Raw genomic sequence first — 25,534 nt, 5'->3', positions numbered from 1 at the left:
CTCTCTAGCTCATCCTGCCTCTTATCCTCCAGTCCCCTCAGAGTTCCCCTTCCCTTTAATTCAACCTCAAACCACCAGTATCCTGCATATAAAGAAAAAATTGTGGTATATATCTCTGTTGGACTAAGATGTTCTGTATATCAGAGTGATCTCAACATCCATTCCAGAAAAATACTGATAAATTTTCATTCTTATTCATAGGTGCTGTTTGACTTTTGCCCCCATCCCGTGTAGATACTGTATCTACTGGGGCAAATTGCATCCCACACATTTCTGGGTAAAGCTATCTTGATGTTCAAGTGTGGCCTTTAGCTCAGTCCTTCATGATGGACGTCTTGGGTAAGCTTGTCAATGTTCTGCTCCTTTGAAATGGGGATCCTTGTTCTCCTGGCTAAAATTTTATCTTCCATCACCCTTGCTCTCTTTCTGCTCTGAGCCTTCTTCCTTCTTTCCATCCTCTGTGTTTGTCTTTGCTTTGTTCTGGTTTCCCTGTGTCCTTAGGCAGAGCCAGACTCGTCTATGGAAGTGTCTGTGTCTCTTAATCTCAGAATCTCTAGTAGTAACCTATCTTAGAAGGAATTCTGATCTGTTTTCCCTGCCATCTTTGCTTGCTGTAGCTCCTGGTGACCAAGAGAATGGAAGTGTGATGTCGGGGGACCTCGAGGCCAGTTGTCATGAAGGGAACCCCCTCGCACAGCATTACTATATCCTGGGCACCCTAGATAAAGGGTCTTTTGCAGAAGTCAAAGTGGCTCTCCACCTTAAGACCCGGACCATGGTAGCCATCAAGATATTGAAAAGGGGCACAGATATAGACTTCCTGGTCATCTCTGAGATAGATCTTGTGAAATCCCTGAACCATAGTCACATAATACAGTTGTTCCAGATATTTGAGACAAGGCACAAAACGTACCTGGTGATGGAATATGCAGCCCGGGGATCCCTGCTGAAACACATCAACAAGTGTGGGCATCTGGACGAGGAAGAGGCACGTAGGATATTTACAGAACTCTCTTTGGCCGTCAACTATATCCACAGTCAGAATATTGTCCACCGAGACATCAAGGCCGAGAACATCCTATTGGATTGGGAGGGGCATGTGAAACTGACTGACTTTGGCTTAGGCAAAAGACTGGCCTCTGGGGAAAAGTTCAAAGGATTTTGTGGCACACCACAATATTGTGCTCCTGAAGTGTTTGATCACAAACAATATGATGGCCTCCCAACTGACATCTGGAGTCTCGGTGTAGTATTATACTATTTAGTTATTGGCCACCTTCCCTTCCGAGAGACAGTGCACTCCAAGATAAAGCATCTGATCCTAGCCCGGAGCTGTTGGATCCCGTATCACCTGTCTCCAGAGCTTCGAGACCTATTAAAGAGATTAATGACTATAGACCCCATAATGAGGCCATCCATTAAAGAAATATTGGTACACCCGTGGCTGTGCCATGATCAAGACCCATTGAGATCTTCAGAGGAAATCCCTAGAGAACCAGAATCCAACCTCGCTTTTGACATGTTTCTTATGGGGTACAACATTAAAGAGCTCAGGGAGGCTTTGAGGGAACGGAAGTACAATCATGATATGGCGACTTATTTGATTATAAAAAAGAAGTATACCAGGCAGCCCCAATTTTATCACGATGGAGGGCAGGGCAGTACTCTGGACCCTACAAAAGCCCCCAACCCTCCCTGGCCTGTAAGGAAGGGAACCAGTGCCCGTACTCTTTCCACCTTCACTTTGCCCACTCTCTCTGAGCTGCCCGGATGTGGAAGGAAAGGCTGTAGGAGGAGGCATAGTGTACCTCCCAGCCTTTCTTCCCTTGAGAGTAGCTTTCTGGAGAACACCTCCCCACTCCAGGGGCTTATGCCTCATGTTGGAAAGAGTACATGCAGAGAGAAGGAGAGAAGCATCAATTCCACAAAATCATCATCAAGAAAAAGAAAGGCAACAACAACAACGCTAACCTCATCATCAGGAGCCCCATGGTCACTTTTCATATCCACACAATCCTCAACCTTTGAAAACACGCAAGATATGGCCCAAGAGAGCTCCAGTGCTACAGACACAAGTAGCAGCATGTCCTCCTGGGAGTCCAGAACCAGCAGCCCTTCCCCCAGTGAGGAGAACCAGGAAGAGAATATAGGCATCGAATCCTTACAAGACACTAGCTCATCCTCAAGGGAAACAGTCCATCAGGAGCAGCTCCGAAGGAGGTCCCAGGGTATGCCCAGAGTCCCACTGAGAAATCGGGCCTGGAGGAGCCTGAAGAAGAGGATTTCCAAAGCCTTAAGGAACTTGTGTTGCTGCCTCCCAGTGAAAAATAACAAGGTCATGGCAGCCAATGAAGAGTGCTTCAGAGACACAGGCTGAAACAAGTAGGTGGGGTGTGATTGGAAAGGATGCACTCTCTAGTTTCTCCTTCCCTTAACATATTCCAGCATGCTCACTAAGGGTGTTGGTGACATTGGGTCTATCATGGCAGAGAGAAAAATCCCACCCTGTTCTTCCTCCTCCTAAGACTACACCTTTCCTCAAAACTTGAGCAACATGTAGACAGCAGAGGATAGTGGCCTAATGCTAGGCAAGGATGCTGGAAATGTGTGAAGGGATCAATGGAGCACTTGGGAGGAATCAGCCTGAGGTCCCATGGCATCACAGGGCCAGCACAGCCAAGCATAAGTCCTGCAGATTTCTAAGATTTCTTCTGTATGTTTCAAGGGCTTTCAGAGGCCCTGTGGTCCCTCTAGGATGATACCAGAGAGTGGAGAGGAGTCTACTGAGGATGCAGACAGGAGCAGGGAGGACAGAGCCAGACAGGAATTTCAGGTGGCTGTATGGCAGAGAGAAGATCTGTCTATAGTGCAGGCTTAAATTACAGGCAAAATGTTATTTTCCCCTGAAGTCTGAAGGAAGATTCTGAGAAGTTCTGAATGATTTTCCTCCCGTCCCCTGTAGGGAGTTCCACACTGGGCAGCAGTCCCAGGATAGCTGTGGCCCAGTGAGTTAATCTTCACAGCACTCAGAAGCCCCTGGAAGAAACATCCATGGAGTGCTAGTGGTTACCAAGGATACTGAGAAGAAACACCAGACTTCAGAGAACCTTCATGCACAGTGAGAATGTCAGCTCAGCAGCCTGTCTCCAGGTGTACTTGTAAGCTGAGGAGAGAGTGGTCCTGGAGGCAGAGGAAGGAACCCAGAAGACCTGACCTGTTGCATGTATCCAACAGATATGTCTGATATTATAAGATGTGGTAACAGAACTGCGAAGCCATGAGTATCCATTGGAGTCCAGAAGTGAATACAGAGTGGGTGGAGATGGTTCAGACCCACAGCTCTGATGCAGAGCAGAGCATCCTGATTACTGCATAGTCACACTGAGAGAGACCCTGAAGCCCTCACAAAACCACCAGCTCTAGTCTCTGATTGTGTATGTTGCACTCAAATTTGAGCCATTTGATGAGTATTCTTTACATCTGGTTGGAAACACAACACACCCACACAATACACACACACAGAGAAACACAAAGAGGCACAGTCAGTACTAATGCTGTTTCCTTGAAGTGGAGAGAGCCCACGTTACAAACAAGGTAATTTCATAGTTTGAGTGACTCTGCCTTCTATAACCTTTCCCCAAATCAATTTTCTCTTGTCTCCACTCCCTTCGGACAAAGTAACTCCCTATTCTCATCCTTTCTGGGAGTCATGGGAAGTGAGCATGGGCATTGTTCCCCACTTTGGCCCAGGGTACACAGCCATGTGCAAGGTGAGGCTTACCTATGCACCATCTTTTGAGGAGATCCAAGGTGAGATCTGAAGTGCTTGACATTTGACTCCAGAGAAGGTGCTGGTAAAAAGCATTGCAGTGCGGTGGGGGTGGGGGTGGGGGTGGGGGGGCAATATTGATGGTAAAACAGATGAGTCCCCCTGACAGGACATTGTAAGTTTTCCTTTGGGTGGCCCATGGTGACTTGCCCCATTCCCACCAAGTATAAAGACAAAGAGAACTTCAAATGTGTTAAAGAGGAACTCAACCCCTCTGTCCCCTGACACCACTCTGTATTACAAACTATTTGGTGTATATTGATCAGTTTCCCTTAGAGCTGTCTCCTGGCATGATCATGTCCTTGCTACTTCTGCCATACTGCTGCTGCTACTGCTCCTGCTGCTGCTCCTGCTCCTGCTGCTCCTGCTGCTCCTGCTGCTCCTGCTTCTGCTGTGTGTGCTGCTGCTTCATTCTCATGTCCATTGCAGGCAGGGAAAGGCCAGATGCTTCTGGAGCCAATCAGTGAGCATTCCAAAGCCTGATGCTCTGGAAACTGCAGAAAACACCAGTGACATCACTCAACACAGAACAAGGTTTGCAGCCAGCCTCACCTGTATGGACCTGGGAATTGTCGCCTTTTTCATCACAGACAACCTGTGGGGAAGAGGGGCACATGGCATTTTCCTGGCTCAGGCCATTGGGAGTGGGTAGTTATTTACAAGGGATGCACAATTGGACTTTTTGTAATTCTTAGCAAATCCTTTTTTATTCAGGTCTTCTTGATAGAAGAGGCACCTGTTCATTGATACAGAGGTAGGGCAAAGCCAGTCCCACAAGTGGGTGGGCTAAGAACAAGAAAAGAAAGATGTGTTCTGATTCCAGGAACATCTGGCACCTTAGCCTTACCACGGTTGTAAGGGAACACTATCTGAGACATCTTGAAGAATTTCCTCACTGGGAACAGTTCCTTTCTGTTCTGGCAAGAGCCAAGTGACCGGGGCAAGGCACTTCTCAAATTCCGTCCTTCCATCACCTCCATTCTTGTGTGCATGGGGGCAAAGAGAGATAACTGGGTGCTCTTTGGGTTGGCACTACCCACAGCAGTGACATCAACACATGTGTGCAGAACTGATCAATTTTCAAAGGACCCAGAGTGTGGAATCTGTATGGTTGTTGATTTTAGGTATTGTGTGTCTGGGTGAAGACCCAGGATGCAGACAGAGAGCTTGGTACCATGCTGTGCCAGCAACAGAAGTGTTACCAAGTAGAGCCGCCCCCCCCCACACACATGGCAACCTTGAATAAACCTCTGTATCTGCAAAAGAAGGATGATTATTTTCTTTTCAAAAGAAAGTTCAGCTGCCCAATGCCACCAGTCACCATTCTACTGGGCTTGGTGAACAGAACCTGGGTAATTGATGATAATCTACCACATTCATGGCTTGAAGTACATCTCTGAATTCTTCCTGCTACACACTGGCTCATTCCCATTCTTAAGCCAACATCATTTTAGCATCAGGTGTTTGGTCCCTCTCTCCAATATTTTCCTCCTTTTGTAGCTTCCTTTTCTCAGAATATTACACTCTCATTTTACCTATCTTGATATAAATGTCAGGATTTCTTGGCCCTTTCTTTCTCTGAAACAGGTTGCTAATGTGAAGCACAGGCTAATCAACTCACATTTTTTTCTAGGTCCTTTGTGTTGTGGTGACAGGTTTGTATCTCTTGCATTTTTAGGCATTATTCTTCCTTGACTTGTGTCTTGAGCAAGCATTTCATGGGTTCAAGCCCTTATCATAACCCCAGGTATTGAGACCTTCACAAACATTTACTGTGACTAGAATTTTTCTGTACTTGTTTTTACATTGCCTGTTGACTTCATTCCCTTAAAGAGTTGATGGCTTGAAGATGTTCTCAGAAGCCATGTTGATGTGGAGGAACTTTCTGGCAGTGTCTGTCGCACAGCCAGTATATGTTTCTTCCTCTGGAACAATAGGCAGGGGCCCTGACAAGAACATCCTCCAGAGTGATCTCAACAAGCAAGGCATGGTACTGCAGAGTTAACTGAGAATTCTATATCTGGATTGGAAGGGAGAAGGAAGAGAGAGGGACCCTGAGCCTGGGTTGAGCATTTGAAACCTCAAGGCCCACCCTCAGTCACATACATCCTTCAACATGTCCTCTGTATCAATGAACAGGTGCCTCTTCTATCAAAGTCACTCCAGCAAAGTCACAACACTTAATCGTGCCAATCTCTGTGAGTGTATGGGGGGCGTTTTCATTCAAACCACCACAATCCTATTTTAGAAAAGTAATTTTTGTCTTCTTCCTCCTCTTCGTCCTCATCCTCCTCTTCCTTCTCTTCCTCTTTCTATCTTTCTGCTACCAACCAAAGATTATGAATGCATTTTTGTGTAGTCCGGCCTTTTCCACATGTTATCTTTAGCCTTACATAGACTGCCTACACGACTGCCTGGTGACCTCCACTGTGACAAGAGTGGCTTCCTTTGTCCTCTTTATTCCCTTGTGTTGGCAGCTCCTAACGTTTACTGCTAGCCTGTCATGGTTTTCTCACAATACTTGAAAAAATGTTCAAGAGCTTCATTCAAGAATTTTACAATATTATTTTATTCATTTAACTAAAACCTCAAGAAAAAAGAAACTGATATTGCTAGTAACACCATTAAAGCATTAGCCTAAGTAAGCCTTGTTTCCATATCCTTCATTTATATTTCTGTTATCATCATTTATTATCAAACTCTGTCAAGTAAATGTCTCTACAGGTGAAAAGATACCCAACCCTTCACATGTTATTTTTACAAACACTCACCATTACTGTATTAGTAAAAGTACATACTATTTACATTTTTACATTTAGTTGTGTGTGTGTGTGTGTGTGTGTGTGTGTGCACGTGTGTGCATGTGTGCATGTCTCTATAAGGTTTATGTGAAATGAGTGTTGCCAGGAGTCCTGAAGAGCACGTCTGATCTCTCAAACTGATGTCACAGGTGGTTGTGAGTCAACATGTTGCTGAGACCCAAACCAGGACTTTCTTAATACCAGGAAGCACTGTGCCATCTGTCTATCACTATTGTCTTACTGAGGGTGGTAGAGCTTCAATATAATATGTATATATTTATATTGCTTTCACATGTTATTTACACAAAGTTGGAGAGTGTTACTTATGAGAAATCCATGTGTGTATCTACTGAAATTTAACTTTAACAACCCTTCTACTTCCTTCTTCCGACCCTGTCCACATCCGTAGAAGAGCCCTGTCATTTTTTACAAATACATCAGTATCAATTTTCCAATGTATATAATTTAACACAAGCGTTTATATTTTAACTCTTATGGTTCATAAGTTTGTGGTGGTGTACCTTTTTAGGACAGCAAAATAAAAACTTTACAATACAGCAAACAATGAAAACCTTAAGAATACATGCAACTCAACTGACCTTTGTATAAAGCCATGCGTTTGTCAGTGCTCCCCCAATCATAAGGATTCTTGACTGTATAAAAGATTCTTTTTCCTATAAAGACATTCAACTATGAATGAAAAGATTAATATGAAAAGACAAAGTTAGTACCACCCATAATATCATGACAATTTATACCAACTTTGCTGTCCTTTGAAGCAAAAGAAAATATTTACTTGTGTTATGCCATGCAGAGAGAAACAGCAAGTTCTTTTTCTTTTTGCCAATTCCATAAGAATTAGCTCCTCTTGGCACAAAACTCTAAATGGAAATTATGACTTGAGTACTTATAAGAGGGTGCAGACCTTGAAAAGGAAATGCTTTGGTGTCCAGGTGGTCACAAAAGAGACTGAAAGAAAACCAAGCTCTTCCAGGACCTGCTATGGAGGTGTAAGGCATGACTCAAAGCACTGTGCCTGTGGTAAACTCATTGGAGGGAGGTTACATTTAGGTATTCTAAGGAAGAACCAGGAATGACAAGTTCCCTTGTTCTTGTCCATATAATGCTCTCTGTATAGCCCTGAATGTCAGCCCAGGATTCTGGCTCCACAGCTGTTGGAGATATGCTGTGACAACAGTCTTTATCTCCAAGGGCTTGTGTGTCAACATTAGCATAGGATTCCAAACCAGTCAGTTTATGGGATAATCCATAACAAGCATGCCCTGATGTTTCAAACCTTCCTGAGTATAAAGATTCCAACAAGGTAACGCCAGAAGAAAGTGCCGACCATGCATCCATCATTCATGTGTTTAGCTGCTTAACTCTACCTCAGCACTCACTAAGCAACACTGTGGGAGGCTTACAATTTGTTTTCTCTGCTTGATTGCCAGTATTTCACCTTCTGTCACACAGAAACAAATTCCCTCTTCCCTAGAACCCAACCAGCTCTGCAACTGATACACTCAGACTTCTGCAGGACCTTGAAACACAGCTCTTCCTGATGGGGCAGAGGCCAGGTCTCCATTCACACCTTGTTCACTGCAGAACCTTAAAACCCACACCGTTCTAATAGGACATGAAATTCATTCCAACTCACTTTGTGTCTTCAGAAATTCACCTTCATAATCCCCATCTTCCGCTTAGAAAACGAAGGCTCCCTTTGCCCTTCTGCCACCTCCAGCTAGGGTGCGTTTCTGTCAGCAGTGATGGCAGAAGTCTTTGCAACTGCCTCCTGTACAGTAGCTATGGGCAGAAATGTGTACCATGAGCTATTCTGTCCTGCAACCAGGGTGCAAGGTCTCTGGTGAAGTATTTAGCAGGGCATAGCACGAGGACAGGACGCAAAGGCCTCTGGGTGGACCAGTTAACAGGGTGTAGCACAAAGGAGCAAAGGCCTCTGGGTAAAACAGTTGGTAGGTGTTTCTGTTTCTTGGTCGTGGAGATATCTGGGAGGATCTCAGCAGTTGGTCTTTGTGGGCTTTTAGCCAAAGGTAAGAAGGGATTAAATATAAGGATTAAAAATATTTAACTGCATCCTTAATACAAGTACTCATTGTCTGGGTCTTTCAGTTTTGTATGTACCAGAACTTCAGGCGTTTGTCACATTGATTTAAAAAAAAAAAAACCTGTCTTCAGTAATTTCCCACATGTACACATTACAGTTAGATAAGGTTACTTTGTTTCTCCTGCCTCCAACTGCAAAAGGGTGTTTTCTTGTTAACCAGGAGAAGTGAATGCTGTCCCCTGTGCCTTATTGCATCTTCAATTAGTCACAGCTTTGCCCTCCTACTTTTTACTAGAAATACTTTGGATCTCTTTGAAGTAGGTTACCTATGTTTTATAGATGTTATTTCCTGAAATATATTGCCATATCTTTTTTTAATGTCTGAATATTTAATTTATTTTTTTTACTGAATATAGTCTTCATTTACTTTTTTTTCTTTTTCATTTTAATATTTTTATTTTCTATATTCTTTGTTTACATTCCAAATGATTTCCCCTTTCCCAGATCCCCCCTCCCCATATGTCCAATAAACCTTCTTCTCTCCACCCATTCTCCAATCACCTCCCTCCTTTTTCTCTGTCCTTATATTCCCCTCCAACGCTAGATCAATCCTTTCCAGGATCAGGACCATCTCCATACTTCTTCATAGGAGTCATTTGTTATGTGATTTGTGCCTTCAGTATTCAGAGCTTCTGGGCTAATTAATATCCACTTATCAGAGATTGCATTCCATGTGTATTCTTTTTTGATTGGGTTACCTCACTTAGGATATTTTCCAGATCAAACTATTTGCCTAAAAAATTTGTGAATTCATTGTTTCTAATTGCTGAGTAGTATTCCATTGTGTAAATATACTACATTTTCTGTATCCATTTCTCCTCTGAGGGACATCTGTGTTCTTTCCAGCTTCTGGCTATTATAAATAAGGCTGCTATGAACATAATGGAGCATGTGTATTTATTGCATGCAGGGAAATCTTTGGTTATATGCCCGGGTTATAAAATCAACTCAAGCAAATCAGTAGCCTTCCTATGCTCAAAGGATAAGCAGGCTGAGAAAGAAATTAGGGAACTGACACCCTTCACAATAGCCACAAACACTATAAAGTACCTTGGGGTGAGTCTTACCAAACATGTGAAAGATCTATATGACAAGAACTTCAAGACTCTGAAGAAGGAAATGGAAGAAGGCCTCAAAAAAGGGAAAAACCTCCCATGCTCATGGATCGGCAGGATTAATATAGTTAAAATGGCCATTTTGCCAAAAGCAATATACAAATTCAACGCAATACCCATCAAAATCCCAATTCAATTCTTCATAGAGTTAGAAAGAGCAATTCTCAAATTCATCTGGAATAACAAAAAACCCAGGATAGCTAAAACTATTCTCAACAACAAAAGAAATTCTGGGGGAATCAGTATCCCTGACCTCAAGCAATACTTCAGAGCAATAGTCTTAAAAACTGCGTGGTATTGGTACAGTGACAGGCAGGCAGATCAATGGAACAGGATTGAAGATCCAGAAATGAACCCACACACCTATGGCCACTTGATCCTCGACAACGGGGCTGAAAACATCCAATGGGTAAAAGATAGCCTTTTCAACAAATGATGCTGGTTCAACTGGAGGTCAGCATGCAGAAGAATGCGAATTGATCCGTCCTTGTCTCCTTGTACTAAGCTCAACTCCAAATGGATCAAGGACCTCCACATAAAGCCAGACACTCTGAAGCTAATAGAAAAGAAACTGGGGAAGACTCTTGAGAACATCGGTACAGCGGGAAAGTTCCTGACAGCGGGAAAGTTCCTGAACAGAAAACCAGTAGCGTATGCTCTAAGATCAAGAATTGACAAATGGGACCTCATAAAATTACCAAGTTTCTGTAAATCAAAGGACACCATCAAAAGGAAAATCGGCAACCAACAAATTTGGAAAAGATCTTCACCAACCCTACATCAGATAGAGGGCTAATATCCAATATATACAAAGAACTCAAGAAGTTAGACCCCAGAAAACCAAATAACCCTATTAAAAATGGGGTACAGAGTTGAATTCTCACCTGAAGAACTTCGGATGGCAGAGAAGGATCTTAAAAAATGCCCAAATTCATTAGTCATTAGGGAAATGCAAATCAAAACACCCCTGAGATTTCACCTTTCACCAGTCAGAATGGCTAAGATTAAAAACTCAGGAGACAGCAGGTGTTGGTGAGGATGTGGAGAAAGAGGAACACTCCTCCACTGCTGGTGGGGTAGCAAATTGGTACAACCACTCTGGAAATCAGTCTGGCAGTTCCTCAGAAAACTGGGCACGTCACTTCCGAAAGATCCTGCTATACCACTCCTGGGCATATACCCAGAGGATTCCCCAGCATGTAATAAGGACATATGTTCCACTATGTTCATAGCAGCCCTATTTATAATAGCCAGAAGCTGGAAAGAACCCAGGTATCCCTGAACAGAAGAATGGATGCAAAAAATGTGGTATATATACACATTGGAGTACTATTCAGCCATTAGTAACAAGGAATTCATGAAATTCTTAGGCAAATGGATGGAGCTAGAGAACATCATACTAAGTGAGGTAACCCAGTCTCAAAAGATCAATCATGGTATGCACTCACTAATAAGTGGATATTAGCCTGGAAAACTGGAATACCCAAAACATAATCCACACATCAAATGAGGTACAAGAAGAATGGAGGAGTGGCCCCTGGTTCTGGAAAGACTCAGTGTAGCAGTATAAGGCAAAACCAGAACAGGAAAGTGGGAAGTGGTGGGTGGGAGAACAGGGGATGGAAGGGGGCTTATATGACTTTCGGGGATTGGGGGACCAGAAAAGAAGAAATCAATTAAAATATAAATAAAAAATATATCGAATAAAATAAAAATAAAAATAAAGAAATGTAATATGCAAGGATTCTGCATACAGTTGGCTTCTAATAAAGCACTCTTCAAGAGATCACCTGATGCCCCACTGCAATCTGAAACTGCTTTTGGCACTTACCAACTAGACTTCCTGTTACAGGTCACTTAATGATCATCAGTGACAGTTTCATGCTTTTTAATGTTAGCTTATACTTTTAGTATTTTATTCCTAATCAACCAGTTAGTAAAATTTATTAATTTCCAATGACAACACTTTGTGTTACTATTTTTCTTCCCCACCTTAGGGATACAATGTATTTAATGTTCTCTCAATGCTTTCTTCGGTATTCAGTGGTTGCTGGCTCTGTAAACTCCTCTACTGAGGACCAACATAATAGGCTCTGCTACACTCTGACTTATGTAGTTGTAGTTTTTCTTTTAAATGTAGAGGAAGTCTTGGCTTAGTAAACAAGAGGAACAAAGGAGACACACGTGGTGGTTAAAATCTGCCCCCTTCCACCTTGAGACAAGTTTTCATGTGTGTAGCCCAGGCTGGCCTCAAATGTACTATAGAGCGTAGGTTAACTCTGAAGTCCTGTTCTTCTGCCTCTACCTCCCAAGTGCAGGTCTGAAGGTGTGCACAACTATGCCCGACTTTTCCTCATTTAGTCTGATGTTGTAAAGCAGGTTCTTAGACTACTTAGCAGTTCTTAGACTATCATCTAGATTTTTGGGGGGTCCAAAACTATTATTCTGCCTCTTGGTGAATACACAGATCAAGACTTTAGCCTCTCATTAAGTGTAAAAGACATTTACTTAGAAGAGATCATTGCAGTTAACACAAATAAAGTTAAGATGGCCATGGAAGCAGATGGTGGTGTACACCTATAATATCAGAAACTAGGGAGGCAGAGGACCCCTAGAATTGCCACCTGGAAGATGTCCCCTCTGGGAGTTCTTCCAGGGGATCTCTTAGTTCCAGGCCAGTCCATTCTACAGAGTTCCAGGCCCTCAGAACTCAGGTATTATGTATACATTTATTCAGCTAGTTAAAGTATATTTCCAAGTGTTTTGCACAGTGTCAGGTTGTAGGTTGCTCTGAAATAATTTCTATAATAAGCTTCCATAATCTTGCTAGGATTAAGGAACTGCTAGTTTATATAAAGTTAGTAACAATCACACAAGACGAGAGCTGGTTTAAATATATTAAAAGTTATAGGCCTTACTGTCCAGTTAGTTGTTTAGAAAGGCTTTCAACAGTCCAGGGGTAACACAAGGAGAAGGTTCATTTTATTTGTGTATAGTGTTCAGCATTAACCAGCCATGGTAAGAGGACTGTGATGACTTCTTTAATCAACTCAGCTGTCTGAGGTTGATCTGCCTGATTGCAAGCATGACTGCTCTTCAGAATGAACCATGCTGTTAGTGTTTCTTCAAAGACTTACATGAAAATTGTGGTCAATCGGCTTAATTTTGAACTGCCATTGATAATAAATTACACTCAAAGAATCTAAACTCGGGACCGGACTCACTCCTGCCAAATGTGAAGATAAAATGCAAAACCTTTCTTTCACACCATGGCAAAGTCTTACATGGACATTCAAGACGAAAAACGCTCAGGTCTCCAATCAACTTCAAGACCCGGTTTCTTTTTAAGTCACTTCTGCTCCGTGATTTATCAATACCCACTGCTCCCCAACCATGAAGAACTTTCTGCATTCTGTGTGCACTGGCTTCATCTTCTGAGTCAGACTCACTCTGGAATGTGGAGTTGTGTGAGGCAGAGTGCAGTGGGAGGAGCATTCTGGAGCACGCAGTGCATGAGGGAAGACGGTACTTCCCACAGAAACCCACAAACTTAATTTGTCTGACACCACAGTCAAAATAGACTCCACCACACTTTGGGTTTTGGACAATTGTTGGCTGAACCCAAGTATCTATGAAGATTCCCAGGAAGTCCATAGTGTGTGTAAGAAATACTTCGGATCTTAATGGTCCTTGAGGCTAATTCCAGAAGAGCAGTATTGTCATGTTAAATCTCTAACAAAACAACCAACCAACGGGTTTCCTCGTAAACTCAACTTTTCCAGGGAATAAGATTACGGATCTCTCGAGGCAGGTATGTCACCAAGTTATGAAAACTGAGGATCGAAGCGAATGCAACTGTGATTGCTGAGTAGGCACACTTTGGATCTTGTCACGCAGCACCGAGTAACTCGGAGAAGGCAGATTTGCTAATTCTTCTGGTGGGATTTCTTCAATGACTTTTACTCCAAGGTATAAACATTCTAAACTCTGCAAGTTCTCCATCTCTGCCAGAATGCTCTGCAGCTAAATGCCGCCCAGGCTGAAGGTCTGAAGCACATGCAGCTCCAGCAGCGAGGCAGGCAGCTCCTGGAAGTAGTTGCCACTGAGGTTGAGCACCTGGAGGCTGCAGCAGAGCAGCGACTGGGCCAGGCAGGCCCTTTGGCAGCAAGCCTGGGCCGCCCAGCTGGTTGTTCCTGGCCAGCAGCATGCGCGGGCTGCTCAGTGTCAGCAGGTCCGGTCCCAGCACTGCGAAGTCATTGCCACTCATGTCCAGGAGCAGGAGAAGGAATCCACCACCCAGCGTGCCAGTGGAAGCGACCAGCAGCAGTCACAGCAGCGCCTCCTGCGAGCAATGGCCCACATTCTGTGGATGGACCAGTTGAGTTTGGCCTCCCCTAGCCCGGTCTCCTCCATCCAGCAGGATCCTAGGAAGCCTGATGAGGCAGTGCATCCCTGAACCTGAAGGGTTCAACCCCATCAGAAGTGGTGCAGCATGGCACAGGGTAGAGGGGAATATGGAGGGAGAGGGATTTGTAAGATCATAACTAGAAGAGGAGATGGGGGACTGCAGTCAGGATGCAAAGAGAATTTTTTTAAAAAATAAATTGAAGAAAAATGAAAAAAAAAAAAAAAGAATTGCCATGCTGGGGAAGCAGAGGATGGAAAGGTCTCCCATTCTCATGGATTGATAGGTTTAATACAGTGAAATGGGCATCTTACTAAAAGAAATCTACTGATTCAATGCAATCCCCATCAAAATAGCAACACAATAATTTACTGACATGGAAAGAGCAATTCTCAGTTTCACATGGAAAAACAAAAAAAACGGGATGAATGAAACAATTCTGAAAAAGACTTCTGGAAGAATCACCATCCCTGACCTCAAGCTGTACTACAGAGCAATAGGGATATAAATTGCATGATAGTGGACATGGACAGTCAGGTTAATCAACTGAATAGAATCAAAGACCCAGAATAAAACACACACACCTCTGGACACGTCTTTTGATTAAGAAGCCAAAACCATACAACCAAAATTATAGCATCTTCAAATCAGACTGGCACTTAGCACCTCATTTTAAAACAGCAGTGGATTAAGTAAGGGATTGCTTGCTAGAACCCTTCCCCTCATGTCCAGATGCCTCTTGCTTGTTTGGCTAGGGGGAGATTTGGAGCAACAAACTTCTATTGAACCAGAAGAAGAGAGTCAAATTTGCAGAAGAATGTTTTTACATAAGTAAACATGGATAAACTCACATAAAATTATATATGGATTCATGCTTACACCTTCATATATCTCCATTAAAACCAGTTGGGCCAAACTACATCCTTATCTCATAATTACACACACACACACACACACACACACACACAAACACATCTATACTTACAAATGCATTTGGAGCAAAAGATCAAGCACCTGCGCAGAATGAACTCATTCATTCTGGATGAAAAATGAACTCCAATCTTTATTGCATAGAGAAAGAAAAGCTTCTTCAAGTTTGTGGCTAAATGAATTTAACCCAAGTCCATAGCAGAAAGCTTTGTCCTCTTTAGTACAATTAAGCTTGCCGTGCTATTAAGAAAAGACATGTTCTGTCCTGTGGTAAGGAGGGTCCTACCTGCTCCTTCCACTCTGTAGTTTCTTCTTTTTCCTCTTTCTCTCTGCATTGTACATATTGCTGTTATTTTACAAAGTTGCCTTATATTTAAGATATTAAACTCTGCATTCTCCTTCTAATCTTGCTCCCTCCTCCTGCTCTGATCTAACAATGCTATTACTTTCAATGTGTTTGTTACTTTTTATTTCACTCACTTTTTTATTAGATATTTTCTTTATTCACATTTCAAATGTTATCCCCTCTCCTCATTCCCCCTCCAAAAAGCCCCTATCCCATCCCTCCTCCACCTGCTTACTACCCCACCCACACCCGCTTCCCTATCCTGGCGTTCCCCGTCACTGGGGCATGGAGCCTTCACAGGACCCAGGGCCTCTCCTGTCATTGAGGTCTGACAGGGCCATTCCCTTCAAAATATGTGGCTGGAACCATGGTTCCCTCCATGTGTACTCTTTGTTTGATGGTTTAGTCCCTGGGAGTTCTGGGCGTGCTGGTTGGTTCATATTTTTGTTCCTCCTACGAAGCTGCAAGATCCTTCAGCTCCCTGGGTCCTTTCTCTAGCTCCTCCATTGGGGACCCTATGCTTAGTTCATTAGTTGGCTGTGAGTATCCACTTCTGTATTTGTCAGGCACAGACAGAGCCTCTCAGGAGACAGCCATATCATCTTCCTTTCAGGAAGCACTTGCTGACATCCACAATAGTGTCTGGGTTTGGTGACTGTATGAGGGATGGATCCCCAGGTGGGGCAGTATCTGGATGGCCTTCCCTTCAGTCTCTGCTCCACATTTTGTCTCTGTATCTCCTCCTGTTGGTATTTAGTTCCCCCTTCTAAGAAGTACTGAAGTCTTCCTTCTTCTTGAGCTTCATTTGCTCTATGAATTCTATCTTGGGTGTTCCAAGCTTCTGGGCTAATATCCACTTTTTAGTGAGTGCATGCCATGTGTGTTCTTTTGTGACTGGGTTACCTCACTCAGGATGATATTTTCTAGTTCCACCCATTTGCATAAGAATTTTATGAATTTGTTGTTTTTAATAACTGAGTAGTACTCCCTTAGGCAAATATCATCTACAAATAGTGATATTCTGATATCTTCCATTCCAATTTATTTGCCTTTACCTTTTTTTGTTGTCTAATTGCTTTTGCTAGGTCTTTGAGTTCTATACTGAACAGGTAGGGAGAGAATAGACAGCCTTGTCTAGTTCTTGATTTTAGAGGGATTGCTTCAAGTTTCTCTCCATTTAGTTTGATGTTGGCTACTGCTTTTCTGTGTATTGCTTTTCTATTATCAGGTATGGTCCTTGAATTTATGATCTTTCCAAGACTTTTATCATAAAGGGTATTGGATTTTGTCAAATACTTTCTCTGCATCTAATGAAATGGCCATGTGATTTTTTTCTTTGACTTTTTTTATATAGTGGATTATGTGTATCATGAAGGGGTGATGGATTTTGTCAAATACTTTCTCAGCATCTAATGAAGTGATAATGTGTTTTTTTCCTTTGAGTTCCTTCATATAGTGGATTACATTGATAGATTTCTGTATATTGAACCATCCCTGCATCCCTGTGACGAAGCCTACTTGATCATGGTGGATGATTGCTTTGATGTTTACTTGGATTCTAAAAGGAAAACTCCAAAACAAGGAAGGTACCTTCACCAATGAGAAAAGAAGATAAGAGTTATCTCAGAACAAAATAATCAAAAGGAGAGAATCATGTGCATATAATGTTATCTACAACAACAAACATAACAGGAACTAAAATATTCCATCCTTAGTATTTCTCAATATCAACAGGCTCAATTCCCAAATAAACAGACATATGCTAACAGACTGGATATGCAAACAGGATCTAGCATTTTGCTGCATATAAGAAACACACCCCCAATGACAAAGGTAGACACTACCTCAGAGTTAAAGGCTTGAAACAAGTCTTCCAAGCAAACAGTCCCAAAAAACAAGCAGGAGTTGTCATTCTAATAGCTAATAGACTTTCAACCAAAAATTTTCAAGGGAGATGGCAAACGACACTTCATATTAATCAAAGGAAAAATCAACCAAGAGAAAGTCTCAATTCTGAACATCTGTGCCACAAATGTAAGGGTATCCACATTCATAAGGGGTGACTTTAATGAAGCTGAAAACACACCTTGAATCATACACAGTAATAGTGGAAGACCTCAACACCTCACTCTCACCAAAGGACAGAGCATTGAAACAGAAACTAAACAGAGACACAGTGACACTTATAGAGGTTATGACTCAAATGCATCTAACAAATATATATAGAACATTTTACACTACCACAAAAGAATATACCTTCTTCTCCATACCTTATATTACCTTTTCTAAAATTAGCCATATAATCGGTTACAAAACAAGCTTCAACAGGTACAAGAAGATTGAAATAATCCTGTGCATTTTATGAGATTATCACAGATTAAGGCTAGATTTCAAAAACAACACAAAACTCCCAGAAAACCCATGTACGTATGGAAATTGAACAACTCTCTATTCAATGATAACTTCATCAGGGAAGAATTAAAGAAAGAAATGAATAACATTTTAGAATTCAATGAAAATGAAGGCAAAACAACCAAAACTTATGAGACAGTGAAAGGAGGGCAAAGAGGAAAATTCATAGCACTTAGGGCACTAGTAAAGAAACTGGAGAGATCTTACACTAACACACTAACACACTAACAGCACACCTGAAAGCCCCACAACATAAAGAAACAGACACACCCAAGAGGAGGAGAGGGTAAGAAATTGTCAAGCTCAGAACCAAAATCAAAAAAGTAGAAACAAAGAGAATACAAATAAAGAAACCAAAAGCTGTTCCTTTAAAAAAATCAACATTATAGATAAACCCCCTAGCCAAACTAACTAAAGGGCCCAGAGACAGAATCTAAATGAACAAAATCAGAAATTAAAAAGGGGGACATAACAACAGAAGCCGAAAAATTAAAAAAAATTCATATCTTTGTACAAAAGCCTATACTCAACAAAACTGGAAAATCTAAATGAAGTGGATGATTTCCTAGACAGATACCATGTACCAAAATAAAATTGGGATCAGGTACACCATCAAATCACATATCATCTAAGGAAATTGAAAAATTAAACTTCCCGAGTCTGGAGGCCTCTGGCAGTAGCCCTCAGATCTCTCTGCTTCCGGATCCAGATCAGCCTGGGCGGCAACACCCGGACTGGCCCCTGGGTCTGGAGAGATTCAGTGAAACAGTATTCGGCAAAACCAGAACAGGGAAGTGGGAAGGGGTGGGTGGGAGGACAGGGAAAGAGAAGGGGACTTAAGGGACTTTTGGGGAGTGGGGGGCTAGAAAAGGGGAAATCATTTGAAATGTAAATAAATTATATCGAATAAAAAAAAAAAGAAAAGGCAAAAAAAATATCACTCTAAAAATAATAAAAAATAAAATGTAAAAAAAAAAAAAAAAAAAAAAAAGAGGCAAGAGGGGCTTCCGGGCGGCCAGCGGGGAGAAGTCGGTGTGCTCTGGTGAATACAGGGAACCCCAACAGGAGCCTTCAGGTGCCTGCTTTGGGATCTGAACAGCCTGGGCCACAGCACTCGGTCTCCAGGAAGTGCATGAGACCTGGTGTGCACCCAGAGGCAGTCTGGGAGCTTACAGCACAGCTTGCTCCTGTGACACAGAGCTTAGGCTCCAGTCCAGAGGCCTCTGGCAGGAGCACTCACACCTCTCTGCTTACAGATCCAGATCAGCCTGGGCGGCAACACCACATCTCCAGGTCCTGCAAGAGGCAAGAGGGGCTTCCAGGCCCCCAGCGGGGAGAAGTCGGTGTGCTCCAGTGAATCCAGCATGCCCCAGCGGGAGCCTTCAGGTGTCTGCTTCTGGATCTGAACAGCCTGGGCATCAGCACCCTGTCTCCAGGCAGTGCAGGAGGTAAGCTGTTCACCAGAGGCCACCTGGGAAGGGGCAGCTTGCACTGGTGAGTCCAGCATTGACAAGACCAACTAACACTAGTGAGAACTAGATGGCAAAAGGCAAACACAGGAACGCCACTAACAGAAATCAAGGCAATATGGCAACATCTGAACCCAATTCTCCTTTACCAGCATGGCCTGGATACCCCATCACACCAGTAAAACAAGATTTGGATTTAAAATCACTGGTCATGATGCTGGTACAGGAACACATGAAGGACATACTTAAAGAAATTCAGAAGAAAATGGATCAAAAGTTAGAAGCCCTTGCAAGGGAAACACAAAAATCATTGAAAGAAATCCAGGAGAATACAAAAGCCAATAATGAGGAAACACAAAAAACACTTAAAGAAATACAGGAGAACTTTGGTCAAGAGGCTGAGGTCATGAAAGAGGAAACAAAAAAATCTCTTAAGGAATTACAGGAAAGCACAAACAAGCAACTGAAGGAGCTAAGCAAAACCATCCAGGATCTAAAATCAGAAGTAGAAACAACTAAGAAAACTCAAAGGGAGACAACTTTGGAGATACAAAACCTTGGGAAGAAATCAGTGGACATAGATGCAAATATCAACAACAGAATACAAGAGATAGAAGAAAGAATCTCAGATGCTGAAGATACCATAGAAACCATGGACTCAACAGTTAAAGAAAATGCAAAAAGCAAAAAGCTTGTAACCCAAAATATCCAGGAAATCCAGGACACAATGAAAAGACCAAACCTAAGGATTATAGGCATAGATGAGAGTGAAGATTTACAACTTAAAGGGCCAGAAAATATCTTCAATAAAATTAGGGAAGAAAACTTCCCTAACCTAAAGAGAGAGATGCCCATGAATATACAAGAAGCTTACAGAACTCCAAACAGACTGGGCCATAACAGAAATACTTCCTGTCACATAATAATCAAAACATCATATGTACTAAACAAAGAAAGAATATTAAAGGCAGTAAGAGAAAAAGGCCAAGTAACATATAAAGGAAGACCTATCAGAATCACAGCAGACTTTTCATCTGAGACTATGAAGGCTAGAAGATCCTGGGCAGATCTCATGCAGACCCTAAGAGAACACAAATGCCAGCCAAAACTACTATATCCAGCAAAACTCTCAATCACCATAGATGGAGAAACTAAGATATTCCATGACAAAACCAAGCTTACCCAATATCTATCCACAAACCCAGCCCTACAAAGGATAATAGGAGGAAAACACCAATACAAGGAGGGAAACTTCACCCTGGAAAAAGCAAGATAGTAACCTTTCATCAAAACCAAAAGAGGTTAACCAATCAAATTTAAAAAATAACGTCAAAAATGACAAGAAGTAACAATCACTGTTCCTTAATATCTCTTAACATCAATGGACTCAATGCCCCAATAAAAAGACATAGACTAACTGACTGGATACGTAAACAGGACCCTACATTTTGCTGCTTACAGGAAACACACCTAAGGGTCAAAGACAAGCACTACCTTAGAGTAAAAGGCTGAAAGACAATTTTACAAGCAAATGGTCTCAGGAAACAAGCTGGAATAGCCATTTTAATATCAGATAAAATTGACTTTCAACCCAAAGTCATCAAAAGAGACTCTGAGGGACTCTTCTTGCTGATCAAAGGAAAAATACAACAAGAAAAACCCTCAATCCTGAACATCTATGCTCCAAATGCAAGGACACCCTCTTTCCTAAAAGAAACTTTATTAAAGCTCAAAGCACACATTGCACCTAACACAGTAATTGTGGGCGACTTCAACACTGCACTTTCCTCAATGGACCGATCAGGAAAACAGAAACTAAACAGGGACACAATGAAACTAACTGAAGCTTTGGACCAACTAGATTTAACAGATATATATAGAACATTCTATCCTAAAGCAAAAGAATATACCTTTTTCTCAGCACCTCATGTTACCTTCTCCAAAATTGACCATATAATTGGTCACAAGACAGACCTCAACAAATATAAGAAGATCGAATTAATCCCATGCCTCCTATCAGATCACTATGGAGTAAAAGTGGTCTTCAATAGCAACAAAAACAACAGAAAACCCACATACACATGGAAACTGAACAATATTCTACTCAATGATACCTTGGTCAAGGAAGAAATAAAGAAAGAAATTAAAGACTTTTTAGAACTCAATGAAAATGAAAACACAACATACCCAAATCTATGGGACACAATGAAAGCAGTGCTAAGAGGAAAACTCATAGCCCTGAGTGCCTCCAAAAAGAAAATGGAGAGAGCATACATAACCAGTTTAATGACACACCTGAAAGCCCTGGAACAAAAAGAAGCTATTTCACCCAGGAGGAGTAGAAGGCAGGAAATCATCAAACTCAGGGCCGAAATCAATCAAGTAGAAACAAAGAGAACCATACAAAGAATCAACAAAACCAGGAGCTGGTTCTTTGAGAAAATCAACAAGATAGATAAACCCTTAGCCAGACTGACCAAAGGGCACAGAGAAAGTATCCAAATTAACAAACTTAGAAATGAAAAGGGAGATATAACAACGGAAACTGAGGAAATCCAAAAAATCATCAGATCCTACTACAAGAGCCTGTACTCAACACAACAGGAGAATCTGGAGGAAATGGACAATTTCCCTGACAGATACCAAATACCAAAATTAAATCAGGACCAAATAGATCATCTAAACAGTTCCATAAAGCCTAAAGAAATAGAAGGAGTCATAGAAAGACTTCCAACCGCTTTTTCAGCATCCAATGAAATGACCATGTGGTTTTGTTCTTTGAGTTTGTTTATGTAGTGGATTGTATTGATGGGTTTCCGTATATTGAACCAACCCTGCATTCCCGGGATAAAGCCTACTTGATCATGGTGGATGATCGTTTTCATGTGTTCTTGGATTCGGTTGGCAAGAATTTTATTGAGTATTTTTGCATCGATGTTCATAAGGGAAATTGGTCTGAAGTTCTCTTTCTTTGTTGGATCTTTGTGTGGCTTTGGTATCAGCGTAATTGTGGCTTCGTAGAAGGAATTGGGTAATGTTCCTTCTGTTTCTATTTTGTGGAATAGTTTGAAGAGTATTGGTGCTAACTCTTCTTTGAAGGTCTGATAGAATTCTGCACTGAAACCATCTGGTCCTGTGCTTTTTTTGGTTGGAAGACTTTCTATGACTCCTTCTATTTCTTTAGGCATTATGGGACTGTTTAGATGGTCTAGTTGGTCCTGATTTAATTTTGGTATTTGGTATCTGTCAAGGAAATTGTCTATTTTCTCCAGATTCTCCAGTTGTGTTGAATACAGTCCCTTGTAGTAGGATCTGATGATTTTTTGGATTTCCTCAGTTTCCGTTGTTATATCTCCCTTTTCATTTCTAAGTTTGTTAATTTGGATACTTTCTCTGTGCCCTTTGGTCAGTCTGGCTAAGGGTTTATCTATCTTGTTGATTTTCTCAAAGAACCAGCTCCTAGTTTTGTTGATTTTTTTTGTATGGTTCTCTTTGTTTCTACTTGATTGATTTCGGCCCTGAGCTTGATGATTTCCTGCCTTCTACTCCTCCTGGGTGAAACAGCTTCTTTTTGTTCCAGGGCTTTCAGGTGTGTCATTAAGCTGGTAATGTATGCTCTCTCAGCATCCTTTCATGCTTAAAGTCTTGGAGAGAACAGGAATTCAAGGCCCATACCTAAACATAATAAAAGCAATATACAGCAAACCGGTAGCCAGCATCAAACTAAATGGAGAGAAAGTTGAAGCAATCCCTCTGAAATCAGAGACTAGAAAAGGCTGCCCCCTTTCTCCTTATCTTTTCAATATTGTACTTGAGGTACTAGCTTGGGCAATTCGACAACATAAGGAGGTCAAATGGATACAAATTGGAAAGGAAGAAGTCAAACTATCATTATTTGCAGACGACATGATAGTCTACCTAAGTGACCCAAAAGAACTCCAGTAGAGAGCTCCTACAGCTGATAAACAACTTCAGCAAAGTGGCAGGTTTTAAAATCAACACAAGCAAATCAGTGGCCTTCCTATACTCAAAGGATAAGCAGGCTGAGAAAGAAATTAGGGAAATGACCCCCTTCACAATAGCCACAAACAGTATAAAGTATCTTAGGGTGACTTTTACCAAGCATGTGAAAGATCTGTATGACAAGAACTTCAAGACTCTGAAGAGGAAATGGAAGAAGACCTCAAAAAATGGGAAAACCTCCCATGCTCATGGATTGGTAGAATCAATATAGTTAAAATGGCCATTTTGCCAAAAGCAATATACAGATTCAATGCAATACCCATCAAAATCCCAACTCAATTCTTCACAGAGTTAGAAAGAGCAATTATCAAATTCATCTGGAACAACAAAAAACCCAGGATAGCTAAAACTAATCTCAGCCACAAAAGAAAACCTGGGGGAATCAGTATCCCTGACCTCAAGCAATACTACAGAGCAATAGTGTTAAAAACTGCATGGTATTGGTACAGTGACAGGCAGGAGGATCAATGGAACAGGATTGAAGATCCAGAAATGAACCCACACACCTATGGCCACTTGATCCTCAGCAAAGAGGCTAAAAACATCCAATGGAAAAAAGATAGCCTTTTCAACAAATGGTGCTGGTTCAACTGGAGGGCAGTATGCAGAAGAATGCGAATTGATCCATCCTTGTCTCCTTGTACTAAGCTCAAATCCAAATGGATCAAGGACCTCCACATAAAGCCAGACACTCTGAAGCTAATAGAAAAGAAACTGGGGAAGACCCTTGAGGACATCGGTACAGGGAGAAAGTTTCTGAACAGAACACCAATAGCGTATGCTCTAAGAGCAAGAATTGACAAATGGGACCTCATAAAATTACAAAGTTTCTGTAAGGCAAAGGACACCATCAAGAGGACAAATCGGCAACCAACACATTGGGAAAAGATCTTCACCAATCCTACATCAGATAGAGGGCTAATATCCAATATATATAAAGAACTCAAGAAGGTAGATTCCAGAAAACCAAATAACCCTATTAAAAATGGGGTACAGAGTTAAACAAAGAATTCTCACCTGAAGAACTTCAGATGGCGGAGAAGCATCTTAAAAAATGCTCAACTTCATTAGTCATTAGGGAAATGCAAATCAAAACAAACCTAAGATTTCATCTTACACCAGTCAGAATGGCTAAGATTAAAAATTCAGGAGACAGCAGGTTTTGGAGAGGGTGTAGAGAAATAGGAACACTCCTCCACTGCTGGTGGGGTTGCAAATTGGTACAACCACTCTGGAAATCAGTCTGGCGGTTCCTCCGAAAACTGGTCACCTCACTTCCAGAAGATCCTGCTATACCACTCCTGGGCATATACCCAGAGGATTCCCCACCATGTAATAAGGATACATGCTCTACTATGTTCATAGCAGCCCTATTTATAATTGCCAGATGCTGGAAAGAACCCAGGTATCCCTCAACAGAAGAGTGGATGCAAAAAATGTGGTATATCTACACAATGGAGTACTATTCAGCCATTAGAAACAATGAATTCATGAAATTCTTAGGCAAATGGATGGAGCTAGAGAACATCATACTAAGTGAGGCAACCCAGACTCAAAAGGTGAATCATGGTATGCACTCACTAATAAGTGGATATTAACCTAGAAAACTGGAATACCCAAAACATAATACACACATCAAATGAGAAACAAGAAGAAAGGAGGAGTGGCCCCTGGTTCTGGAAAGACTCAGTGAAGCAGTATTCGACAAAACCAGAACGGGGAAGTGGGAAGGGGTTTGTGGGAGGACAGGGGAAGAGAAGGGGGCTTATGGGACTTTCGGGAAGTTGGGGGCTAGAAAAGGGGAAATCATTAGAAATGTAAATAAATTATATCGAATAAAAAAATTAAAAAAAAAAGAAAGACTTCCTACCAAAAAAAGCACAGGACCAGATGGTTTCAGTGCAGAATTCTATCAGACCTTCAAAGAAGACTTAAGACCAATACTCTTCAAACTATTCCAAAAAATAGAAACAGAAGGAAAACTACCCAATTCCTTCTATGAAGCCACAATTACGCTGATACCAAAACCACACAAAGATCCAACAAAGAAAGAAAACTTCAGACCAATTTCCCTTATGA

At 41.7% G+C, this 25,534-nt stretch overlaps 2 pseudogenes; one reads left to right on the top strand and one right to left on the bottom strand.

The window, feature by feature from the left end:
* The first annotated feature begins 646 nt into the window (after positions 1-646).
* Positions 647-1,455, top strand: LOC127670617 (sperm motility kinase X-like; annotated as a pseudogene).
* Positions 1,456-13,029: 11,574 nt separating this feature from the next.
* LOC127670615 (leucine-rich repeat-containing protein 58-like) overlaps positions 13,030-25,534 on the bottom strand; it is a 72,906-nt pseudogene continuing 60,401 nt past the window's right edge.

The sequence above is a fragment of the Apodemus sylvaticus genome, chromosome 20, assembly GCF_947179515.1.
Source record: "Apodemus sylvaticus chromosome 20, mApoSyl1.1, whole genome shotgun sequence".
Classification (NCBI taxonomy): Eukaryota; Metazoa; Chordata; class Mammalia; order Rodentia; family Muridae; genus Apodemus; species Apodemus sylvaticus.
This window is presented reverse-complemented; position numbering and strand designations above follow the sequence as displayed.